This window comes from Capra hircus, chromosome 8, assembly GCF_001704415.2.
Source record: "Capra hircus breed San Clemente chromosome 8, ASM170441v1, whole genome shotgun sequence".
Taxonomy (NCBI): domain Eukaryota; kingdom Metazoa; phylum Chordata; class Mammalia; order Artiodactyla; family Bovidae; genus Capra; species Capra hircus.
Window position 1 is genome coordinate 66,671,260 of NC_030815.1, and position 16,333 is coordinate 66,687,592.

Sequence of the window (16,333 nt, forward strand, 5' to 3'; positions counted from 1 at the left end):
ATTTCTTTTTCTGTGAAATTCAAATAGGATGCCATACAGACAAAATTTAAGCATAAAAAACTCCAGAAGGACATAAAATAAATTGGCAAATGTTACCCATGGTGACAGGGGTTACAGAACTGTATTATATAGAATAATATAAAATATATTTCTCTAATATATCTTTTCTTTAAAAATATATGTATACATTTATTTATTTGGCTGCACCAGGTCTTAGTTGCAGCATGTGAGATCTTTTCACTGTAGCATGCAAACTCTTCAGTTGTAGCATGTAAGATCTAGTTCTCTGAGTATGGATCAAACCCATGCCCCTGCATCGGGAGTATGGAGTCTTAGCCTCTGGACCACTAAGCATGTTCCCAAATATAGCTTTTCAATGCTGTTTCATTTGTTGAACTATTTTGCTACACTATCTATTCATAAAGTAAATACAAAGTATAAAAGAAAACAACACAGTTATCCAGTTGAATTCTCATTAGCTCACATTGCTTCCATCAAAGCACAACATTCTGGATAAAACAAATGATCATCCTATATAGCAGAAGATTAAGCAGGATCCTAGGTAATGAACGTATCAACTAACCTTTTCTTTTTTTTTAATCAAGGGATAGTTTTACATAATAACATGTACCCAAGTACCTTGTAATGTAATAATAAAAATTTTTAGTATGTTGGAAACCCATTCCTTCAGAATGACTGTCTTAAATGTAATCATACATAGATTATTCAATTAAAAAATCATTGCTGTGTCTCACACATTCAGACCATTAAAATGGACTTGGTATGTTGCAGAATAAGAAGGCTGAGCACTGAAGAACTGATGCTTTAGAATTGTGGTGCTGGAGAAGATTCTTGAGAGTCCTTTGGATAGCAAGATCAAACCAGTCAATCCTGAAGGAAATCAACCCTGAATATTCATTAGAAGGACTGATGCTGAAGCTCTGATATTTTGGCCACCTGATGCGAAGAGCTGACTCACTGGAAAAGAACCTGATGCTGGAAAAGACTGAAGGCAGGAGGACAAGAGGGTGACAGAGGATGAGATGGTTGGATAGCATCACCTACTCAATGGACATGATTTTGAGCAAACTCTGGGAGATAGCAAAGGACAGGGAAGTCTGGTGTGCTCCAGTCCATGGCAGTACAAAGGGTTGGATACAACTTCAGTTCAGCTCAGCTCAGTTGCTCAGTCGTGTCCGGCTCTTTGCGATCCCATGAACCGCAGCACGCCAGGCCACCTTGTCCATTACCAACTCATGGAGTTTACCCAAACTCATGTCCATTGAGTTGGTGATGCCATCCAACCATCTCATCCTCTGTCGTCCCCTTCTCCTCCTGCCTTCAATCTTTTCCAGCATCAGGGACTTTTCAAATGAGTCAGCTTTTCGCATCAGGTGGCCAAAATATTGGCGTTTCAGCTTCAACATCAGTCCTTGCAATGAACACCCAGGACTGATTTCCCTTAGGATGGACTGGTTGGATCTCCTTGCAGTCCAAGGGACTCGCAAGAGTCTTCTCCAGCACCACAGTTTAAAAGCATCAACTCTTCAGCACTCAGCTTTCTTTATAGTCCAACTCTCACATCTATACATGACCATTGGAAAAACCATAGCCTTGACTAGACAGACCTTTGTTAACAAAGTAATGTTTCTGCTTTTTAATATTCTGTCTAGCTTGGTCATAACTTTCCTTCCAAGGAGCAGGCATCTTTTAATTTCATGGCTGCAGTCACCACCTGCAGTGATTTACTGACTGAATAACATCCTTGCGGTATATACTCAAATGCCTACCTCTAAGAGACTAAGAGAGAACCAAAAGTGCATGGTGTTCATAAGGATGGGGTTGCAGCAAAAACAAATGAGTGAAAAGCCTTTGGCATATATTAGCCAAGCAGTCTTGCAAGAGTTAATCTTGGTTATTCTTTAGCTATTGCTACTAAAAAACATTTGTAGCTGACTTGTCCTTCACAAAGCTAATTACTCTCTTACTCCATATAAATTATATCCTGGAGAAGGAAATGGCAACTCACGCCAATATTCTTGCTTAGAGAACCCCGTGGACAGAGGAGCCTGGCAGGCTACAGTACGTGGGGTGGCAAGAGTCGGACATGACTTAGTGACTAAACCACCACAACCACAGTATAAATTAGGCTCTGCACCTTGCATTCTTCTTCTCTACCCTCCCTTGTAGGATCCCGTATCTCAAAAGGTACACCAGACCAGCTTGCTGAGCCATCTGACACCTGCTTTTGGCTGTAAACTTGAAGGAAAAAAAAAAGACCTTCATGAAAATATGAAACCTCTCCTTATTCCCCAGGGGAGGGAGCACAGTTCTTTTAGCCTTCTGTGTACTCCCTTTTTCCAGGCAAAGACAAAGCCATATTTCTATTTCTCCAAACTGTCTTGGTACATCTTTATTTGGCTCCAGGGGACAGGGGGCCAAAATTTTGGCAACAGTGGATGAATCTGCATAGTTTATTGTTGCTCTTGAAAACTGGGGGGAGGACTGTCCCTGAATCCACAAGAAAGGAACAGAGGGGCCAGAGGCTGGTAGGAAATGTCAGCTCTTGAGAGCAGAAAAATGGAAGAGAAATGTGTGACTATCAATCCCTAGACCATGTCCCTAGAGAGATCAGGACCGTCATTAGAAAATTAGATTCCTAGCTGGTAATAGCAATGTGCTTTTGTTTTTATGGTTTATCTAAGAGAAGCCTGTTTACAATGACCTTTGAAGAAAGTCTTCCTATGGAAAGAAAGCATGTGGCAAACTACTAAAGATCAAGGGAAGACCAAGGGGCATTTCCATTCCTAAAGCTGACTTTGTGTGGTTCTGATACTTCTTTGAATCTGGTACAGCCAATTGTCCCCTAGAAATAAAAGATCTCATAGCTCTGAGCATCTCCCCATCACAGCTTCTTCTTTCTCCTTTCGTTTCATAGACTTGTCTGACAAGCTGCCTCAGCCTGCAGAGACTATTTCAAGTAGTGGGGAAAGTATGTGCAAAGGGCTGATATAGGAGTTCATTTGGAGAATGAACAAAGAGAAAACTAATGTTTCCACCAGCATGCAAGACACAATAGGAGTCAGGTCAAAGCCATGCAAGGACTGTGTACCACTTAGACTTTATCCAAAAATCAACAGAAGTCACTAAATACTTTTAAAATGTTCAGTGATAAGAATTCTTTCCCCCAAAGCTACAGTCTTGAAAACTCATAGGGACAGAAGAAGGTTGAGGAGGTAAGTGGAAAGGTAAGTGGAGAAAAGTGCAAGAAATCAACTTGGAATTTTCTTTTCTCTTCTCAGAAATCTACACCTAATGCACAGTTCAATTAATAACATTTATTAGTCTCTAGATCCCTAAAACTAAGTGTGTTTTGTTTGTTTAGTCACTAAGTCATGTCCAACTTTTTTGGGACTCCATGGACTGTAGCCCACCAGGTTCCTCTATCCATGGGATTTCCTAGGTAAGAATACTAGAGTGGATTGCCATGGCCTCCTGCAGGGGATCTTCCTGACCCAGGGATGGAACCCAAGTCACCTCTTGCAGCGCCTGCGTTGGCAGGTGGATTCTTTACCACTGAGCCACCAGGGAAGTGCCAAACTATTACTCAAAATGTATTTGCTCAGCCTATGTCTGACGTTTCTTGTGATCAAAGTGGCCCCTGCACACTTAATTCTGAGCTTGATTTTTTTCTGAAGTTGATAGCCCTGAGTCTGTTCACTGTCTTCACTTTTGGAAAGCAGTGCAGTCAAGCCTGGCAAAGGCTTATGCAAGTTGCCATGAGTGGAAAGTGACATGAAAGAAATTAAAAACACGTACTTTGCTTTCCTTTTAAAATTAGAATCAAATTCTAATCTTGTATGTTCCAAAGAAGGAACAGACGTTGGTAAATGTGATATCTGTTTCTTTTTGGAGGTGTAACAGCACTGAATTAGGGCAAAATTGACCTATGTGTTTGTTCTGATGTTACTGGGTTTTCAGAAGGTACTGGAAGAAGTTTGTGGGTGAAGAAATGAATGCAATGACTTCCTTTTAGTTGTTCAGGACAAAAGAATATGTGTTCAATGAGGAAATGACCAAAAACTAAATATCTCCAAAAAATGGCATTTCCCCCACTCTCTCTCTCTTTGTGCCTCAGCCTCTCTTTCCATCTCTCTGTGTGTGTGCTCCTGCATGTAAATAATGTACAGTACTGTAAAGATACTCTACAATACTGTAAAGATAACTCATCTAGTAGCTTGGACAGGCTAAATGTTATTCCCATGAAATCCTGTTTGGCAGCTGCTCTATTCCAGATTGCAAGCCTCCCCTTAGTGCAAGTGCTCTTTCTCCTCTTGCTTCTTCAGCCAGTCCTCCCCAGCATATAAATTCTTGTTTAATGCACATCTCCTCCTTCAGGCTTCAGACCGAGGCGAAATTCTTGCTTTCCCTTAGCTCAATGGATGCTATTGCTCTGCCATTCATTCTACTCTGGACGTAACTTCTTTGCATTGTTTTGAAACACTAGCTTATACGTCTTGTTTGCTCAGACACTAAAGTTAAGAGAAGTCTAACACTTCTTGGGAATTCTTCTCATTATGGATGATAGATGTTCAAAAAGTACCAGTTGCTTAATTGATTAAAATATAAATGTGGTCGCTTCAGTTTCACTCATAGAATGAAACTGGACTACAAGCTGAGATAGATCTCTTCGGGTTAAAAAAAAAATTTTAAGCACTTGTTATTAAGTAAAAGCATTGCAATAAAACACACAAGGCTTCAGAGGATTTTTTGTGACTGATAAGTGGGTTAAGGATACAGTATTTCACAGCTATCTCCATTTCCAAACTATATGGCTGTAACTGGCAAGCAATGAGCTTCACATGTTTAAAGTACACAGTTTTTAAAGTACAAACATAGATAGATATTGTCAGGGGAGGTGGAACATTCCCCTTCTATCCCTCTTGAGTCCTTGTGGCTGTATTAATAATAACATTGACATGACACATTAATAGGAGAAAAAGAAATATGAGTCATGTGCACAAATATAGAAATATGATGAAAGAAGCAGTCAAAGCAGACTGCTTTTATACTTTTTAGACAAACAATAAATTGGTGAGGAATTGACAAAGACACTTAGGCTTTGGTTACTTAATTAGAGAAGAATTTAAAGAGAGTTTGGGGTAAATTAAAGAAGTAACAAGGTTTGTTTAAATTGGTTTGTTGGACTTCCATGGCGATCCAGTGGTTAAGATTTTGCACTTGAACTGCAGAAGGCACTGGTTTAATCCTTGGTCTGCAAGCTAAAATCCCACATGCCACAAAGCACAGTCCTCCCACACCCACCTCAAAAAAATAAATAAATAAATAAATAAATAAATAAATAAATAAATAAGCTTCTCAGCCCTGAATTTCCTGTCTCTGGTGATAAGGAGGCCCTTCTACCTCCAGATGTAGGGAGGGCCCCTTTCTTGCTTTCAAGGAGACAGAGAGAAGGTCCAATGTCCCTCTTACATTGTCTCTTTCTTAAGTAACTTTGAAAGTGAAAGTGTTTGTCACTCAGTCATGTCTGATTCTTTGCGATCCCGTGGACTGTAACCTGCCATGATCCTCTGTCTATGGGATTTCCCAGGCAATAATACTGGAGTGGGTAAACCATTCCCTTCTCCAGGGGATCATCCCAACTCAGGGATCAAACCCGGGTCTCCCGGATTGTAGATAGATTCTTTAATGTCTGAGTCACCAAGGAAGCCTCTAAGCAACTTTAATGGAAAATAATTAATATCCCATTGATGCATGTTTGGGGTAGCCAGTCCTGGGACCCAGATAGATATAGATATATAAACACACATATGTTTGGAGGTTATTCTTCTTCCTCTAAATATTTAAGGCAGAAAGTAAAGTAAGATCATTTATTTATAACTTGTCTTCTAATATAGCATTTAATTCCATACATTTCCTGCTAATGACTGCTTATATCTCCAGGAAACCATCTCCATAATCAATATAAAGGAGATATACATTACCTCCAAATGACTAATGATACTGCTGCTGCTAAGTCGCTTCAGTCGTATCTGACTCTGAAGACCCCATAGACGGTAGCCCACCAGGCTCCCCCGTCCCTGGGATTCTCCAGGCAAGAACACTGGAGTGAGTTGCCATTTCCTTCTCCAATGCATGAAAGTGAAAAGTGAAAGTGAAGTGGCTCAGTCGTGTCTGACTCTTAGCGACCCCATGGACTGCAACCCACCAGGCTCCCCCTATCCATGGGATTCTCCAGGCAAGAGTACTGGAGTGGGTTGCCATTTCCTTCTCCGTGCACACACATAAATTTATTTTATTTGGGTGTGCTGCTCTTCATATAATTGGAAGCATATGTTATATACCCTTTTGTGTGGATTCTGGCTTCTTTCACTTTATGTTATATTTTTGAGAATAATCTATAGTATTCCACGTATTAGTAATTCACGTTTTTATTTTTTCAATCATCAATAAATAGAACTCTGCCCCAGATCTCTGGCCAAGTGCTTTGTCCCAATCAAAACTCTTTTCTTTTCTAAAAACGTAACTATTTTCTTAACTTTGCTGTTTTTAATTTTAATTTTAGTGGAGGGTAACTGATTTACAATGTGTTAGTTTCAGGTGTATAGCAAAGTGATTCAGTTATACATATGCATATGTTCATTCCTTTTTATATTCTTTTCTCATATAAGTTATCACAGAATGTTGACTGGAGTTCCCTGTGTTATTCAGTAGGTCCTTGTCGGTCATCTTATATATAGCAGTATGTGTGTTTATTCATCCAAACTCCTGATTTATCTCTTTGGCAACCACAGTTATGCTATGCCTGTGAGTCTGTTTCTGTTTTGCAAATAGGTTCATTTGTATCATATTTTAGATTCCACATATGAGTGATATCGTAAGATATTTGTCTTTATCTGACTTACTTCACTTAGTATTACAATCTCTAGGTCTATGTTGCTGCAAATGCCATTATTTCATCCTCTTTTCTGAGTAATATTCTTCTCTCTCTTTCTTTCTCTTTCTCTGACGATCATCACCTAAATCCATAGGGGTTGTAAAATGGTGGTACTTTTCATCAATTTATTCTCATGAGATGCTTCCCTCATATACTATTTGATGATTCAGTAATACAGTTCATATACGAAAGGCAGGAATTATGCTGAATTCTTCCTTTCCCTTTGTCACAGTTTTCAAGATAACAAATTCATTTCCTGTTATTCTCAGAATGTGATTGATTATATTTTGAAATACATCACTTGAATTGAAACATATTTTGTATGCTTCAAGGCATATTTTTATTAACCCTCAAAGTGTTCATCCTTGGCCAGTGGAACCTTTTTCAAGTTGGACTCTGTCTTTTTGACCTGTCCCTTTGACTCTTCCTTGCTCTCTGGCATATCCAGACGTTCTGTTTCATGCCCCAGAAATGGAATGAGCCATTTCTCAAAAAAAAAAAAAGTAAAAAAACCCTTGGCTTCTTTTAGTGTGAAATGAAACTTCAGGATGACAATATGAACGCCAGGGATGGTTACTGTTACCAAGTTGTCAGTGTTTCTAGACTTGTTTCATCGACTGCTACATTACAAGCTATCCCCAAATATAATGGCTTAAAGCAACGATAACTGCTTATTTTCTCACAATTCTGCAATTTGGCTTGGTGTGGACTATGAATGTCTGGTCCACACAATCTCAGGTGAGCCATCTCCACCAGGGCTGGAAGATAACTCGCATGGATGGAAAGCTGATGCCGTCACCTAGCAGCTCAGCTGGAGCTGTCAGCCAGCGTCTTAGTTTTCTTCCTGCACAGCTTCTCCACATGTTGAGTAGAGTTGCTCACAGAATGGCAGCTGAATTCTAACAAGGAGCTAGCATTTCAAGAGGATAAACCTCAATAGGCAAGCACTTATTAAGCCTCCTTTTGCATGTCATTTGCTCATGTCTCATTGACCGGTCACAATGCTTAGCCTAGCCTTGATGTCTTTTAATTAATTTTAAAAATAGATTATAGTTTTGATCTAATGGTTACTTTTTGGCATGCTTTTCCTATTCATAGAAATGTTATTCAGTTACTTATTCTCTCTTTATTCCTTTTAAAAAATATTTATTTGGCTGTATCAGTTCTTAGTTGCAGTACTTGGTATCTTTATTAAGTCATGTGAGATCTTTTGTTGTGACCCTTGGGCTCAGTAGCTCTGAGGAATGTGGGATACAGTTCTTGCACTCTAGAGCATTGATCCTAGAGAAATAAAAAACTATATTCACACAAAAACCTGTACTTGAATGTTCAGAGCAGCACCTTGATATGTAAAATCTAAAAACAGCCCAGATGTTCTTTCACACAGGAAATGGTTAAATAAACTGAAGTACATCCATGCTACGCAATATTACATAGTGACAAAAAGAAGGAACTCTTTACACACATAACAACCTGGATGAATCAGCAAGGAATTATGCTGAATGAAGACAGCCAGTCACAAAAAGTTGTTGCTTACTGTATGATTTCATTTACATAATGAGTCTGTTTATATAATGTCATAAAATGCTAAAAATCACAGGAATGGAGTGGTAGAAAGGGAGGAGTAGGCAGATTATAAAAAGGCGCATGAGATATCTTTGTGATGTTTGACTGCAGTGGTGGAAGCAACCCACACTTGTGATAAAAGTGTATATAGCTAAAATTGGTGCAGTTCCTATGGAAAACAGTATGGCAGGTTCTTAAAAGGCTAAAGATAGAACTACCAGATGATCCAGTAGTTCTATTCTTGGATATATACCTGGAAAGAAGACTCTAATCTGAGAAGATAAATGTACACCACTGTTCATAGCAGCAATATTTACGATACCCAAGACATGGGAGCTACCCATGTGCCAGTCAACAGATGACTGGCTTAAGAAGATGTGATATGTTTATGGAAAGTGAAAGTGTTAGTTGCTCAGTTGTGTCTGACTCTTTGCAACACCATGGACTGTAGCCCAACAGGCTCCTCTGTCCATGGAATTTCCCAGACAAGAATACTGGAGTGAGTAGCCATTCCCTTCTCCTGGAGATTTTCCTGAGCCAAGGATTGAATGCTGGTCTCCTGCATTTCAGGGAGATTCCTTACCCATCTGAACCACCAGAGAAGCCCAAAAGGAAATATATTGTTATATTACTTTAACTCTTATAATAGCTATCTCCTGAAAACAATCAAGTTACTTATTGTAGTCTGAACACGAAAAACAGAGTTAAAACATTAAATTTCCAAGTTGGGGAGGGCTAGAGAAGGTTACTTTGGGGCAAATTTCTCCTCATAATTCCTGGCTGTGATTTACACGAGACTACAGCTGGCTATGAGAGCTGGACTATGAAGAAGGTAGAGCACCAAAGAATTGATGACTTTCAACTGTGATGCTGGAGAAAACTCCTGAGAGTCCCCTGGACAGCAAGGAGATCAAACCAGTCAATCCTAAAGGACACCAGCCCTGAATACTCATTGGAAGGACTGATACTGAGCTCCAGTATTTTGATCACATGATGCGAATGGCCGGTTCATCGGGAAAGTCCCTGATGCTGGGAAGGATTGAGGGCAGAAGGAGAAGAGGGTATCAGAGGATGACACTCTCTGACTGGGGTGGATGATACCACCAATGCAATGGACATCAACTTGGGCAAACTCCAGGAGATGGTGAGGGACAAGGAGGCCTGGCTTGCTGCAGTCCATGGAGTCAAAAAGAGTCAGACATGACTGGGTGACTGAACAACTACAGCTGACTATAAAGCAACATGTGGATTTGGTATTAGGGAGTTCCCTGCAGAATTATATTAACTAGCTTGTTTGCTCCACACACACAAAATGCAGAGATAGACAAGACACCACCAAAATCAATAATTGATATCAGCTGAAACATGTCTTACATGCTCTACAAAGACAGTGAAGCCAAGCAAGACCCTGTGGGGCTCTCCAGGATACAAATCCTTTCCCTTATTTCTCCTTTGTAGAAAATAGGTTTCATTCAGTTTCCTTGATGTTCCTCGGGTTCCAAAGAGCAACTTGAAATAGTTTCTAATCATGGAAGGGAGGGAAATGCAGAAACAAAGGAGCAGCAGTCAAGAAACTGTAGTGCAGTGATGGGGCAGGATACTGACATGAAGAACTGACTCACTGGGAAAATCCATGATGCTGGGAAGATTGAAGGCAGGAGAAGGGGATGACAGAGGATAAGATGGTTGGATGACATCACCGACTCGATGGACATGATTTTGAGTAAGCTCCAGGAGTTGGTGAAGGACAGGGAAGCCTGGCGTGCTTCAGTCCATGGGGTCACAAAGAGTCAGACATGACTGAGCAACTGAACTGAACTGAACTGGGGAAGGATCCTGGTTCCCCCTCAAGGAATATGCATAACAATATATCTCTGAGTTCTGTAGGAGCTATGGTCCTCATTCAGGTGGGAGATGATAACCTTAGCCTGAGCACAAGAGTCCTGGAGTACTGCCCTGTTACATCACCACTAAGCACTCAGAAGAAAGTCTATACACAGTGGAAGATAATAAAGACTCTGAGTACTCAGTCATGTCTGACTCTTTGCGGCCCCATGGATTGTAACTCACCAGGCTCTTCTGCCCACGGAATTTTCCTGGCAAGAATACTGGAGTGGGGTGCCATTTCCTACTCCAGGGGATCTTCTTGACCTTGGGACTGAAACCATTTCTCTTGCATCTCCTGCATTGGCAGGAGGATTCTTTACCACTATCGCCACCTGGGAAGCCCCAAAACTCTGACCCCTCTCCAAATGATTAACTGTGATTAACTCCTCATTTCTCCCCTTAAAAATCCTTGCAGTCCAAGGGACTCCCAAGCTTTCAAATTGTAACGACTCTTGGGAGTTCCTTAGATTGCAAGAAGATCAAACCAGTCAGTCCTGAAGGAAATCAACCCTGAATATTCATTGGAAGGACTGATGCTGAAGCTCCAATACTTTGGCCATCTGATGCAAAGAGCCGGCTCATTGGAAAAGACCCTGATGCTGGGAAAGATTGAAGGCAAAAGGAGAAGGGGACAGCAGAGGATGACACGGCTAGACAGCATTACCGACTCAATGGGCATGAGTTTGAGCAAACTCTGGGAGATAGTGGAGGACAAGGGACCCTGGTGGGCTGCAGTCCATCGGGTCATAAAGAATCAGACACGATTTAGTGACTGAACAATGACAAAAATGGAATTAAGGGATGAAATTCAGGGGTGGAATGGCCTTCTCCCCTGATTCAGAGAAAAACCACAAACAAGAGAGAGAGAAGCTTCAGCACAGATTACAATACTAATCATATTACTCACCACAGGTACTCATGAGTTGTAGACAAGCACCCGCTTCACCTCCAGGGGTGATTAGGAAGGTCAGAGGTCATTAGGTTCCTAGGCTGTTCTGAATCATACAACCAATCCAAGTGTAAAGGGATTATAGCCACAGTATGTTAACAGTTTTTGTTCCATTGAATGTAAAGATAAGAAATGCTCTTTGCCCTCTGGAAGGAGTTGATAAATTGATAAAAGACTTGAGATTAAGAATTGTGCAGAGAACTGAACTAATACACCAAGGACTCACTTGAGAAGTGACAGTCAGGGTTATATGAGGTTAGAGAAGAGACAGAAGTCTTTGAGGGTTTTGTGGGAAAGGGCGTGAACTGAATTGGCATATTTTGGGAAGCAAGGGGATTTCCTGACCTGGGACTATTATTGATGCCTTTTATTCTGCTGAGTGGAGGTTAAAACCCAGGTTATTTCAATAACCATTTACTGAACATTTCATGTGTGCCAGGGGCTTCCCTGGTAGCTCAGCTGGTAAAGAATCCACCTGCAATACAGGAGACCCCAGTTCAATTCCTGGGTCAGGGAGATCCCCTGGAGAAGAAATAGGCTATCCATTCCGTATTCTACGGCTTCCCTGGTAGCTCAGTTGGTAAAGAATCCGCCTTCAAGTGGAAGACCTGGGATCGATCCTTGGGTTGGGAAGATTCCCTGGAGGAGGGCATGGTAACCCATTCCTGTATTCTTGTCTGGAGAATCCCCACGGACAGAGTTTTGGGCGAGTTGCAGTCCATGGAGTCAAAAAGTGTTGGACATGACTGAGCGACTAAGCACAGCACAGCATGTGTGCCAGGCGTTGTCCAGGGACCTGAAAACACAAAGTAAACAAAACATACAACTGACTCCCCTACCCTGCTCTTTGCCTTCAAGGATCTTAGAATCCTGCCTCTCCCACTATTACTCTAACATCTTTGGTCTGACTACTCAAATTATATTTAGTCGTATTATAGTCAAACAATTACTCAGAGTGTCATCATTTTAAACTAAAATTTAAGTAAAATAAAAAAGGATTAATCCTTCCTGACTCTCCTTATATTTTAACTCATATAGATTTGGCATGATTGCTTAATAAAGTTCATTTAAACTTTGAATTTCCAGTCCTAATTCAAAGATGTTTTATGCCCACTGCAAACCCTCCTTGGAAAAACTTCAAGAGCCCGTGCCCCTGACTGAAACCGATTGGTGTCATTTCAGAGAGGTTCTGAAGGGCTCTGGCACCACAGTTCTTTATGTCTCAATGCAGAGAAGAATTCAGCAAGAGCAAAGTTGTGGATAAGATGTGATTTATTACTTCTGTGTCTCCTTTGCTGTCCTGCATGTAGGATCGTCAGTACCATCTTTCTAGATTCCATATATATGCGTTTAAATATGGTATTGTCATCTCTTTCTGACTTACTTCACTCTATATAATAGGCTCTAGGTTCATCTGCCTCATCAGAACTGACTTAAATGTGTTCATTTTTATAACTAAGTAATATTTCATTGTCTATATGTACCGCAACTTCCTTATCCATTCACCCGCCAATGGACATCTACGTTGCTTCTATGTCCTAGCTAGAGGGTGGGATGATTTGAGAGAATAGCATTGAAACATATACATTACCATATATAAAACAGGTAATGAGTGCTAGTCTGATGGATGATACAGGGCAACAAAGCCGGTGCTCTGTGACAACCTGGAGGCACAGGGTGAGAAGGGAAGTGGGAAGGGAGTTCAGGAGGGAAGGGATACATGTATATCTATGGCTGATTCATAGTGATGTATTGCAAAAACCATCACAATACTGTAAAGTAATTATCCTCCAATTAAAGTAAATAAATAATATTTTTAAAAGAAGTGATTTCTTAAAATAGGATGCTTATGAGGCTTACTAACAGGTGAGTGATAAATGCCTCACCCTGAGAACTTACTTGGTTACAGTTTTATAATCAAAGGAAAAGTGGGGAGAAGATCTTCTTTGTCTTTCTTAAGTAGCATCACATTTCCATCATCAATTTCTCCCCCAGATAGAAAAGAGAAGTTTATTTGTCCCTCCCTATATGGTCAGGCCAGAACTGTCACAGCAGTTCGGAAAAATATTTTCAGGTCCCAGTACAATGAGAATCTTTCATTTAGAAAAATCATCTTCCCATAAATGACTGTTTTTTGTGTGTACAGAGCCTATTTGGTGGGGGGGTGGGGGATGGGGTGGGGGGGGTGGGGGGCGGTCATTAACTTTCTGAGCTCACTGGACAGGATGTGGGGCTCATGCCACCACTGTTTTATTGTTTGGGGGCATGTTTCATGTTTCTGTTGCATGGTTTGTTGCTAAGCAAATGTGCTTGGTTTTGTGGTTAAGCCAACATGCTTTCTCGAGTAATTATTAAGTAACAGAAGTTTCCCATGTTGTTTGATTTATAATCTCCTAGTGGGATTAACTCTAATCACCTACTTTGTCCCTTCATTCTGTCCCTATTATGACCAAGTCTTTCCCTTGCTGACACCTCTATTTTAGATAGCTAAGATTCCTGCTTCCAAAAATCCTAAGGGACTTAGAGTAGTGAATAAACAAGATTTTACTTGGCATATCAGGTTCATTTTCACAAAATTAACTTGAAAAATTTATAAGTATGGTACATAGAAGTAGTTATCTTAGAGAATTACTTAAATGGTTCAGACAATTTCCCTGAGATGTTAGTTAAAATAATGAAAGAAAAAATTTTCTTCATATATTTAGATAAAGTACTTTAGCCCATGCCACACCTGCCTGTTGGCAGTGACAAAATCAAAAAACAATGAAAGTTCAAATAAGTCAGCGTTGACTATTTACAAAGTACTTTCTTGGCTTATGCAGAGGGAGAAACTGAGATAGGTATGACTAAAACAGAGTTCTCAACGTTAAGAAGCTTGCAATCCACTAGAAGAGATGAGACATGTAAAGAAATATCCTTAATGTAGACTAATTATGATGTGTCAAAGGACAGGAAAAACACAGAGGTATAACATTTCAGACATAGGTAATAAAAATCCAGCAGGAAAAAAAAAAAATCCTTGTCTTCAAAGAGATTGCATTCTACTGAGAGAGACAAATTGTATAACAAAGAATCTATATCCATGTCTATATTCATATTTGCCTATATGATTACAAGATGCCAGGTGCATAGTAAGGAGAAGACAGAAGAGGGACACTATTTTAGGTAGGGTGTTCTGAGGAGGCCTCTTTCTGATACTGTGATATTTGAGAGTTGACAACAGTAGGAAATAAGCCAAGAGAAACATCTTGAGGACCATAGCATTCTAGGCTTTTGTCCTGGGGAAAAAACTCATTCCTGGGAAATGAGTTCCAGGAATGCTTCAGTGTGATTAGAGCTCTGTTCTGGAGGTGCTGGGAGGGCTCATGAGAGGGTTGGTTAAGAGATGCGGCTGGAAGGGTAACTAGGACCAGAGCATCACTTCCCAATGGCAAAGGCTTCGAAGGTCTTTGAGCAGCCTTTGGCTTTTGCTGTAAGATGGGAGCCACTGGAGAGCTCTGAGTAAAACAAAGGCATGATCCGACTTGGGTTCTGAAGGATCACTCTGATGGCTGTGGGGGACAAGTGCAGGGGAAGGAAACTCAACAGGGAGATGCATTATTTTCCTAGGATGGCATAACAAATCATTATTGCAGGAAGGGAGACCCCTTCCAGGGCCTGAGTGTGGGTTCTTGTCTAACACTCAGAAATGAATTGTACTAGGAGACACACATGCTAACAAAGCAAGGGATTTTATTGAGAAAGGGTACCCAGTGGAGAGCAGCAGGGTAAGGGAAACCAGGAGAACTGCTCTGCCATGTGGCTCATTGCCTCAGGTTTTATGGTGATGGAATTAGTTTCCAGGGTTATCTCTGGCTAATATCTTTGACTCAGGGTCCTTCCTGGTGATGCATGCAATGCTCAACCCAGATGGATTTCAGCGAGAATGATTCTGGGTGGTTGGTAGGACACGTGGTGTCTCCTCTCTCCTTTTAACCTTCCCTGAATTCTTCTGGTTGGGGTTAGCTTGTTAGTTTCACATTCCTTACTAAGACCTCCTGTTGTAAGATAGCTCATGCAAGCGGTTACTATTGTGTCTGGTCAGGCAGGTGGTTTCAGTCAGTGGCTGGTTCCCCTAACAACTCCAAGAAAAACTACCAAGCAGCCTAAAAGAAAAAGAACTTGTTCTCATAGTTCTGGAGCCTAGAAATCTGAAATCAAAATGACTGTGGGTTTGGTTTCTTCTAGAGGTTCTGAGGGAAACTTTTGTGCCTTTCTTTTAGCTTCCGGTGTTAGCCAGCAATCCTTGGTATCCCTTACACTGTAGGCGCATTACTCCAATCTCGGCCTCCCTCTTCACATTGCCTTGCTCTCTGTGTCTATGTCTATTTGTACCTTTCTCTTATAAGAATACTTGTCAATGGATTTAGGGCCACTCCAAGCGGAAAAAGAAATCTCATCTCAAGATCCATTACTACGCTACAGTGGCAAAACTTCTTGCTTCAGGTAAGGTTTCTTGTCGAGGTCCCGGAATAACACGCATTTTGCCGCTGCTTAGCTGCTGCCATGTTTGACTCTCTGCAGCCCCACTGACTGTAGCCCGCCAGGCTCCTCTGTCCATGGGATTTTCCAGGCAAGAATACTGGAGTGGGGTGCCTTTTCCTACTCCAGGGGATCTTCCTGACTCAGGGACTGAACTCATGTCTCTTGCATCAACCTGCATTAACAGATTCTTTACCACTAGTGCCACTCTATTCAACCTAGTACAAAGAATGTTTAAGATTTTTCTTTGAAAAATAATGAAATAATTTTATTGACTTTTGTTTCCATGTTTTAATGAGTGGAGAGAGAATGTATTGAAAAGAAATATAGACTAGAAATATGGACTAGAAATTAGGAGTCTGAGCCTGGTCCTCAGTTTCCTCATTTATAAAATTAGGGTTTGGAATGGCTGAGGTGTCCATCAGCTTTAATATTCTGTGATTTTATGTAGT